The sequence below is a fragment of the Salvia hispanica genome, chromosome 5 (assembly GCF_029641045.1).
Source record: "Salvia hispanica isolate PSC_SH4W2 chromosome 5, Shi_PSC_v1, whole genome shotgun sequence".
NCBI lineage: Eukaryota > Viridiplantae > Streptophyta > Magnoliopsida > Lamiales > Lamiaceae > Salvia > Salvia hispanica.
The window spans coordinates 6,707,307-6,717,556 of record NC_142696.1 but is presented as its reverse complement, the minus strand read 5'-3'; positions in this window follow the sequence as shown (position 1 = coordinate 6,717,556).

The window sequence follows — 10,250 nt, the reverse complement described above, 5'->3', positions numbered from 1 at the left end:
TGAAATTGGCCTTATCAACATATAATTAGTCAAATATTAGTATTTTCTTAATATTGATTTCCTAATTATATCTATACTGCAAATGACGATAAAATGTCCAATTATGCCAAATGACATTTATAGCGGGACATGGTAGTTACAATAAATGAGTCGGACTTTCAAGTGGTTTTTTATGTACTTCAACCGAGAATTAATTTAATACTCCTAACAACAATAAAAATTCTTTAAAATTTGTCATAAAATGAGACTTGCATCCTTTGTAAACATCATAGAAAAGCCAATATGAAGTCAATGTTTTGCTATAATTCCAGAATAAAAATTAATACTAACTAAACTATAACATGGAAAAATTAAAACAATAGAAAATGTGGAGCAAACGATATCCCACATTGGAAAATGAACAAGAGTTGCAAGCATATATATGAGCTATCCCAACTCCATTAGTATGAAGCCTTTTAGGAAGTACCCCAAGAGCAAAACCATAAAGGTTTTGCCCAAAGCGTACAATATCACACTAGTGTGGAGTTCGGGTGTGCACCGCCGATCCCCAATAGTGGTATCAGAGCCCTGGTTCAAAGGCGGGTTCAGTGGATTGCACTTGCAAGTTCTCCAATGTCTCTTTGTGAGCTTGATCAAGACCTGTGGTGATCTAGTAACCTGTAACATGTGTGGTCGACATGTGATCATGGTCTGGTGGTCTTGGTTTGAGGGAAGGATTGTGGGACAAAAAATATCCCACATTGGAGAATGAACAAGAGTTGCAAGCATATATATGAGCTATCCCAACTTCATTAGTATGACGCCTTTTGGGGAGTACCCCAAGAGCAAAACCGTGAGGGCTTTGCCTAAAGCGGATAATATCATATTAATGTAGAGTTTGGGTGTTCACCGTCGATCCTCAATTGAAAACAATCATTTTTTCATTTAATTAAACTCATAACCTGGTCATAAAATCATTTTTCGTTATATACTCCCTTTGTATCACAAAGTTAGGGAATCCATAATGGGGCGAACGATAGTCCGCCCGATGCATCGGGCGGACTATCATCCGCGCTTTCATCCGTCCCACTGTGGGCGACGCTGACGAAAGCGCAGACGATGCAACGCGTTTTTTATTTTTTTTTAATTTTTTTTAAATTTTTATTCTATTTAAACACCCAATTTCCCCACCCATTTCATATCTCCCAATTTATTCTCTCCCATCTCTCAAAACTTTCCAACTTTAAAAAAAAAAAAGGAATCCCGGCAACGACGACTGGAGTACATCGGAAGACATTAGTCAGGCCTTGACTCGGGCCTTATTCAATTGCGTTAATGATGTTGCGGCGGAATGCTTGGCGGAAATGGAGCGCGAGCGGGAAGCGGCGGCGGCGGCGCAGGTCCCTCGGCCGATTCGGCGTCGGACGTACGTCCGCCGTGAGCACGACATAGCTCACCAACGTCTGTTCAACGACTATTTTGCCAAGAAACCACGGTGGGGCCCGACGGTTTTTCACCGCCGGTTTAGAATGCGACGAGATCTTTTTCTCCGCATTATCCAGACGTTGGAGGCACTTGATGAATACTTCCAGTATTGGGAAGATGGCGTCGGCAGATCTGGAACCACGACTGATATGTTCGACGAGTACCTTCACGTTGGGGAGACAACTGGTCGTGAGTGCTTGATGAATTTTTGTAGGGGAGTTGCGGAGGCTTATAGCGACATCTATTTGCGAAGGCCGGCTGCTGAGGATTTCCAGGCCCTGATGCATATGCACGAGATGGCGCACGGCTTTCCTGGAATGTTATGGAGCATTGATTGTATGCACTGGGAGTGGAAGAATTGTCCGACGGCGTGGAGAGGCCAATTTACCAGTGGATACAAGGGCAGCCACCCGACGATGATCCTCGAAACCGTCGCTGACCATCGGCTCTGGATCTGGCATGCTTACTTCGTTGTAGCCGGGTCGAACAACGATAACAACGTCCTCAACTCATCCAACCTCTTAGCCGATCAATGCAGGGGTCCCGGCCCGGCCATCGAGTTCACTGCCAACAGACGCCAATATCATATGGGGTACTACTTGGCCTATGGCATATACCCAAGGTGGCTTGTTTTTGTGAAGACGATCAGCTACCCAATAGGTGACAGGAGAGTGTTATTTGCGGCAAGGCAGGAAGCTGCGCGGAAGGATGTTGTGCGGGCTTTTGGTGTGCTCCAATCGCGGTGGGTGATGCACTATTTATTAGCACTAAAAATACTTGCAAGTATACAAGGTAGATCTAGTATAGCTAAAGGTCAGTACCGGGACATCGAACACAGGAAATAAGATTGCAACTGTCTATTATGTACTAAGCGTCATATACTATTTAGAGAAACGAGAGTTTTTGGGTTGATTAATTAAACTAGGCAGAAAGAAATAAACAAATAATAGAAAACATACAGATATAATTAACAAATAATACAAAGCAGACTAAGGAATGTAGAGTTTTAGGAACCACAATCAAAAGCTAATATCCAAAGGACTTCCTTGAATTACGGTCTCTAGAGTCACTAAGCTATCACATATGTAAAACTATATCTTCTCTCGAAGCATATAATTTGTAGATTGCTACCTAGAACTGAAGTATCCTTCCTAGAACTAAGACAACAACTCCTAAAAGCTCCTAAGATAAATTTGCTTCATTCAAAGGCTCAAATCTCTCGATTTTATTGGCAAAGACGTCAATTTTTCCTCTTTCAAATTAGACTACTCACTTCTCAGTTCTTGTAGTAAAATCCACATGCATTCATAAGATGGTCAATCAAACAAATGTATAAGCACAAGAGAAATCAAACTAACTACAAGAGCTAACAAGGAAAAACAATTGAATAAATAACTTATAATCATAGCATGTTTACCAAAAATTCTACAAAAGATGTTAATACTCATAGACAAGTAAAAACAACAAAAAGTAATAGACATGAAGTAAAACAAAACAAAACCCAAGGTTGAATGATGTAGTCTTCAGTCTTCTCTTGCCTAGATGTGCAGAGCTCCGCTCCAATGGAAGATGAAAGAATAATATGTGGAATATGGGATGGAAGAAGTATAGGGATGGAGAGGATTTGAGGCTCTGAGATCGGATGGAAGAAGGTGTAGGGGCGGAAAGGGATTGGAGGAAGGTGTAGAAATGGAGAAGGATTGAGGCTCTGAGATGAAGAATATGAATTAGGTTTGGGTATTTATAGGCGAAGAAAGGTTTGTTTTTAATGATTTTCATGCCCTACGATAAATGGGAGAGATTTGGACCACAATTTATAATCAGCTTTGACTGCACTGCGCAGTGTTCGTAGAATGGTTATTACTCTCTACAGAACTCCGATTGAGACATTCAACATATCCACGCGAAGCTCTTTCGAAGATGAAGAGAATGGAATGTAGTAAGCACTGATTAGACTTCAAACTTGCTAGCAGAATGGGCTTGAACAGAGGCTGCTGCACCTTAGCCTTTTTGCACTTTTTTCTATCTTTTTCTATCATTTATCAACAAACACATCAAAATACCAAATGTATAACATATGCAATTTAAGAACATAATTTTCATGATTGGAATTTAAACGAGTTAAATCTAATCCTTAAAAACATGCAAAATCCGTGTTTGTCAGTGGGTAATAGTGAAAGGTCCGGCGCGTTTCTGGTTCAAGGATGTCATTGCCGATGTCATGTATACGTGCATCATCTTGCATAACATGATAGTCGAACAAGAATGTGGATGTGTCACCGATTAGGGCGATGATGAATGTGGATCTAGCTCCAGCACGGCGACCCCGCCTGTCGCTCGAGGATTACCGATGGGCTTCAATGAGGTTATTGCTAGACAGACCTCAATGCGCAGCCAACAAGACCATGCTCAGCTCATGAACGACATGATTGAAGATGTTTGGAAGCGTAATCACCATTGAGAATTTGTAGTTTTTTTTTGTCGTAGTGTAATTTGAACTTTCACTGAAATGAAGTTGTTTTTTCCAATTTTTGTAGTGTTTTGAATATTCAAATAAATAAATAAAAAAAAGCTTAGGGCGGACTTTAGGGCGCCCCACTGCAGGTGAAAGGGTAGGAGGATAAAAATGCTGACGTGACGGAGCATTGGGCGCCCTATAGGGCAGACCTTAGGTCGCCCCATTGTGGATGCCCTTAGACTACTTGGGAATGATATACTCCCTCTGTCCACATAATAATAGTTTTATTTGTGGACGACTCGAGTTTTAATGAGAAATTGGTAAAGTAAGAGAGATGAGGAGAAAAAGTAGGTAAAGTAAGAGAGATGATGAGAAAAAGTGGGTAAAGTATGAGAGAGAAGAGAAAAAGTTAAAAAAAGTATGAGAGAGAAACTTTTCATTTTTAGAAATGGACTATTTTTGTGGACATCCCAAAATGGCAAAATTAGAATATTTTTTGTTAACGGAGGGGGTATATTTTGATGCGTAATTGGTAAACAAGAGAGAATAAGAAAAAATAATTAAAATAGTGTAACGGAGATGAGGTCGATAAATAATACTAAAATAAAAGAGAATGAGAAAAAGTTTCCATAAAATGATATGGAATATTTCCATGGGACGAAAAAGAAAAGTAAATTCAGCCTATTTGTATTTAAAATTTACAAAATGACTCGAGCACACATGAAATTAATGAGTTTTTGTCAAGTATGATTATGTTCATGGCTATGCCCATATTGTGTCGACACGATAATTTTGTGTCGTATTCGTGTCAATATTGTGTCAATGCGATATATTTTTTTGTCAGATTAGTATAGAATTCTTATAAGTAGTTCAAAATTAATATTACTCTCTCCGACCTAAAAATAGCTTTCTTTTGGCAGTTAAGTATATCCCACAAAATTAGTCCACTTTTTTATTTTTGAAACCCTTTTCACCACATATTACACTAGTAATAAAGTGGTTCGAGTCAAAGGTCTAGTGGTAGAGTGGTAATGTATGAGGCCAAAGGACTCGAGTTCAAAGCCACCATGACGTGGTCTTTAAATTTTTGTTCATTTGTCAATAAAAAAATGTTGTGGGTTCCAATATTCACTAACTTCAATTATCTTTCTCTTCCTCTATCATATTTTACCAATTTCATAATAAAACTTGTGTAGTTATTTATAAATCCCTAAAACACAAACCCTAATTGCATCCCCAAATCACCAAATATTTACCCACCAATGTCGGCATCCCTCTCAAAACATGAATACTCTCCAACATAAGTTGCAAATCACGGAGTTGATTTAGATAACTTTTTCCTCGGTTAGGATTGTAAGGTGTTTCTTTTTCGAGTTGCTCTGGTGGTGGTGGTTGTTACAGATATGTTACTGATTCACTTTTTATTAGCACTAAAAATATATGCAAGTATACAGGGTAGATCTACTATAGCTAAAGGTCTGTACCGGGATATCGAACACGGGAAATATAATTGCAACTGGCTATTATGTACTAAGCGTCAAATACTATCTAGAGAAACAAGAAGATTTTGGATTTTTGAAAATAAAAACAATTAAAAGCAAGTAAACAACTAATTGCAATTAAATCACAAAGATAAAGTATGAGAGATAAGAGAATTTCAGGGATGTGCATTCACAATTATGGTTATACCAATTCCAACTACGATACCCTAGCACAGTTTATACTCGATAGAAGGAGTCACATAATTTATACTCATGCGGTACAAGCGTAGATTACTAACACTAGGGTTGTCAATCTTAGATCCATAACTCCTAAAAGCTCCTAAGACCCTTGAAAAGTCCTCGCTCTCAATTAATAGTGTCGTTTTAAGGGAAGCTAACTCTAGTTTCTACTAAGTGGATCTAACTTGCCAACCTCCTTTCATGATTATGTAGCAAGTTATATTAAATCTTCATCGAATGCGTCACTCAAGCATGAAGTATTACGGAACAACTTAGGGAAGAAACAAAATAAAAAAAAAATAGATATTAAATAGAAAACAAAATTGTATAAACCAATAAAAGTTACTAACACATACCTAAAATCCTATGACTTTAGTTACACATGAAAGAATAAGCTAAAAACATATATTGTAGGGAAGTCATAAAGAAAATAAGAACTAAAGCAAATAAATCAAAGGTTAAATCCATGTAGCCTTGATTTTCTCTTGATTCCATCTTCAACCCCTTGCACAATGAAGAAATCTCAAATTTATGCTATGGAATTAATTGGTAAAAAGATGAAGGATGAAAGATTGGGGTTGGAGGAGGAGCTATGAAAGCTCCCCTTTTTGGGGGCTATGGAAGGGTGAATTCTATGAATTAGGTTATGGGGTATATATAGGCTTGAGAAGGATTTAAATATGGTAAAAAGTCTCCTCCGGGCAATAGAAAAAGTGGAATTTTCGTTCCCCATAGTAGAAGGAAAATATTTGGCTTCACAAGGTAATATCTTCTTTCCTTCTTTGAATTTCCGCCTAGACTGCAGTTGACAGCTTTGCGCGACTTTGGTAGAACAGCCATAACTTTCTCCACAAAACTCCGATTGATGTGATCTTGGTATCAACTCGAAGCTCCTTCGAAGAAGAAGAGAATGACATATAGAACTCCCTGATCGGACTTCAGGATCGCCGGAAAATTGAATTTGAAAACAGCTGTCGTGCGCCGCATTTTCCCAACGGTTGCTGGCAAGGGTCTAGCGACCGCTGGAGAGAGTCAGAGCCCTTTGAAGTCTTTGCAGCGACCGCTGGTGTGTGCCAGCAGGCCGCTGGGCGTCCCTTCAGTTCCAGCTTCCGGAAATTCACCTTTTTATGCCCTTTTTCTGCTCTATTTTTTGCAAATTTCTCATAAAGCACGTAAAAATACCAAAATAAACAAAATATGCAATAATGGACATGTAATGAAACTTTGACACTCAAAACGGATCAAATAATGGCCTTAAAACCGTGCAAAATCCGAGCGTATCAGTTACACTGTATGGATGGTGAGGGTTGAGATAAGAAATTGAGGGATGATCACCGGTGGAAGAAGTGGACTTTCTCTCCGCATATCTCATGGTGGACCAGGTTCAAAATCAAGTGGTAGTGGGGGTGGTCGGAGTAGTAAAAATGGTGTGTGGGAATTTCTAATCCTATAAAATCAGGTATTAATTCTTTCATTTTTTCTATCGGTCTAACCCACAACGAACGATGCAGCTCAACCAAAAATGGTGAGGGTCTAGCACAAACTTTTTTTATTAGTTTATTATCGTGTGATTATCATGCATATCATGATGATAATGTAGTATTTATCTTGTTACGGGTCATAATCGTGATTGAATAAAGCAGGTCATGTTCGAGTTCGCGTTGAAGATTTTCGTAACAAGTCATCTACAATGATTATTCTAACTTCTAAGCCAATCCATTAACTTAGGCTATAAAATCAAACGATAGCTCTGTCTTGTGTCAGGGCATCATCACTGTTATGACAAATAGGGCAATTGTGAATCGAGAAACAAAAGAACGTAAATAGACACAGAATTTACGTGGTTCACCAACGTTGTGTTGGCTACGTCCACGAGCAAGAACGAAGAACAAATTGTATTATGACTGCGGTTTTCAGATACAGATTTATGTGCTCTATTCCCATATATATAGGCACACATTAGACAGACTGGACCTAGGAAACATAATCCTATCCCAATTAGAAAACCTAATCCTATACAGATTCAAGGCATACTAACAATCACAAATCTTGGTACAAACACCAACAATCACAAAACACAAATGCAGATAGACTTATGTTCCCACTCCCCCCATTAACTTTTTTTTAATTCCCATCATTTACCTTTTTATAATTCATCATTTTTATTAATCTCTAATTTCATAAGTATTATTTTGTTGAGATATCTAAAATAAAATAAATGGTAAAATTTTCAAATTAATTGGAAAGAAATATGATTTAACGTTAAAAAAAATTATAATAAATCATATAATTCCTAATAGGGGTAGTGATAAAATGCAAACTCTATATATTGTACAAACTCCAAATTCCTCAACACAGTATCAACACGGTTACAACGCTTTGATTACATCTGATTCCTAATATGCATCTAAGTTAGTTTATAAAGGTTTTTGTGCATTTGTTATGGACCTCGATCATCCTCGATATTAGAAATGGGTCACTCACCCCTTAAAAGACCTCATAAGGGGGAGGGTTATCCACACTTATATAGATAAGCTAGGATCATCACCAAGCCGATGTGGGACAATGATTTGAAGAATTTAACACGCCCCCTCACGTGTGGGCCGGAATGACACATCGGACTTCCATCACGTGGGTAGGCAAGAGAAGAGATAAAGAGATAAACCATCATCGACTTGGGCCCTGCTCTGATACCATATTAGAAATGGGCCACTCACCCCTTAAAAGGCCTCATAAGGGGGAGGGTTATCCACACTTATATAGATTAGCTAGGATCATCACCAAGCCGATGTGGGACAATGATTTGAAGATTTTAACACTCGACGTGTCTTTCAAAACGCTTTCTAGTAAATGTTAATCTTTATTGCCTCACTCATCATGTCTTCCACAATTCCTTAATGCATCATGTGAATTCGTTAATGGAATGGCATGTTTCATTTTTTTGTTGCAGTTTTCTACGATCCTCTCCTATAAAACTTAAACTTTGTTTTAGTTGTTAATAAGATCTTAAGATGTCGAAAAAGAGGCACATCACTATGTTTGTTCCCTCCGATGAATACTTTTGTTTTTTTTACTAAGAATGAGTATTAATAAAACAAAAATCCTGATCTAACGGCTAGAAATGGAAAAATAAAAATAAAAAATATTATAAATAACAAAAATTAAAAATTAAAAAACTGCAGGAATTAAAATAAACAATTTTAATATAAAATTCGGGTGACAACAGACGGGCATTACAAACTCTAATTATATGGTCACCATATGCTTGTCCTAATTATTTGATGTATACTTTAGATTACACTGAAGAATCGCAATATCAAGCACATATATAAAAATAAATGGGCCAAACCTTATATGGATTAAGAGAAAACCCATTAATTTATTTTGGGCCGCTAATATATTAAAACATGCTATATTATTTTGGGCCTAAGATGAAACGAGTTATGGAACTTTTCTATATCCAGTTCGCAGATCCAATGGCCTGCATTTAGCAGCAAATCGTTTAATCGGTTCATGTTTATGAATCAGTTGCTAAATTTGGTGGTTTGAATTTGAATAGTGACATGTGACTGATGTGAGAAAGGAAAGAAGTTGGCAAGGGCTAATGTGAGAAAAAAAAGAAGGAAAAGAGTATCAAGTTTTATCGAGATAATTATACATTCTAACCTTTCCAAGAAAGATAGTCCTCCAAATGCCATAAAATACACAAACTTTGGTTGTTTTTTCGCACACGAATTTAGAATATTATTATTACAAAAATACACAAATTTTGAAAATTTAATTTCTAATATATGAGTACATGATTTTTAACTAATTAAAGATGAAGATATATGATAACCATGTGGAAGTATGTGTCCTCAGTGGTGTGAGTAATTACAAAATATGATGATTCACCCATTTAAAATTACCATTTTTAATTTTTTATTTAGTTGAAAATAATTAACAGGCATTGTAAATACATATCATGTGTGTTTTAATGCGAGATGAAATTTTTATACTTGATCATAACAAGGAGTAATAAAGCAAAACAAACGGAGGAATTGATAACAAAAGATGTGCTTGGGGGAATCGAATGAGGAAGAAACGATGACTAATTAATTAATTTACTTATTTGCTTTTTTTGTCGGCTTTACTCTTGTGTTGGTGTTTTCCAATATAATAGCATTCCCAAAACAAGAAGCCTTCTAACTTCAATCGAACTTCTATTCCCTACCTATTCATTATAAATATTCCAATCGTCAACATAAAATAGTAGGAATATAAATAAGAAAATTATGGTATGTGAGTTACGGTAAGAGAGAATTAAAGTAGAGGGATTAAAGAATTAAATATTTTTAAAAAAGGATTTATGTTGTTTTAATGAAATAACACAACTATAATGGAATAGTACAACTCGACTACATGAGAGTGGAAAAATTTTTAGCATTATAAAATTAGTAAAGTGAAAAAATAATAAAATATTAGAAAGAGAGAAAAGAAAGTATAGACGGACTAAAATAATAAAATCAACTTATTTTCAGTGGAGACCGAGGAAATTCTAGTACTCCATTAATCAACGTTAAATCCCAAGTTTCTGAGGAATAAAACGAACAGAATGCTAAGGAAAA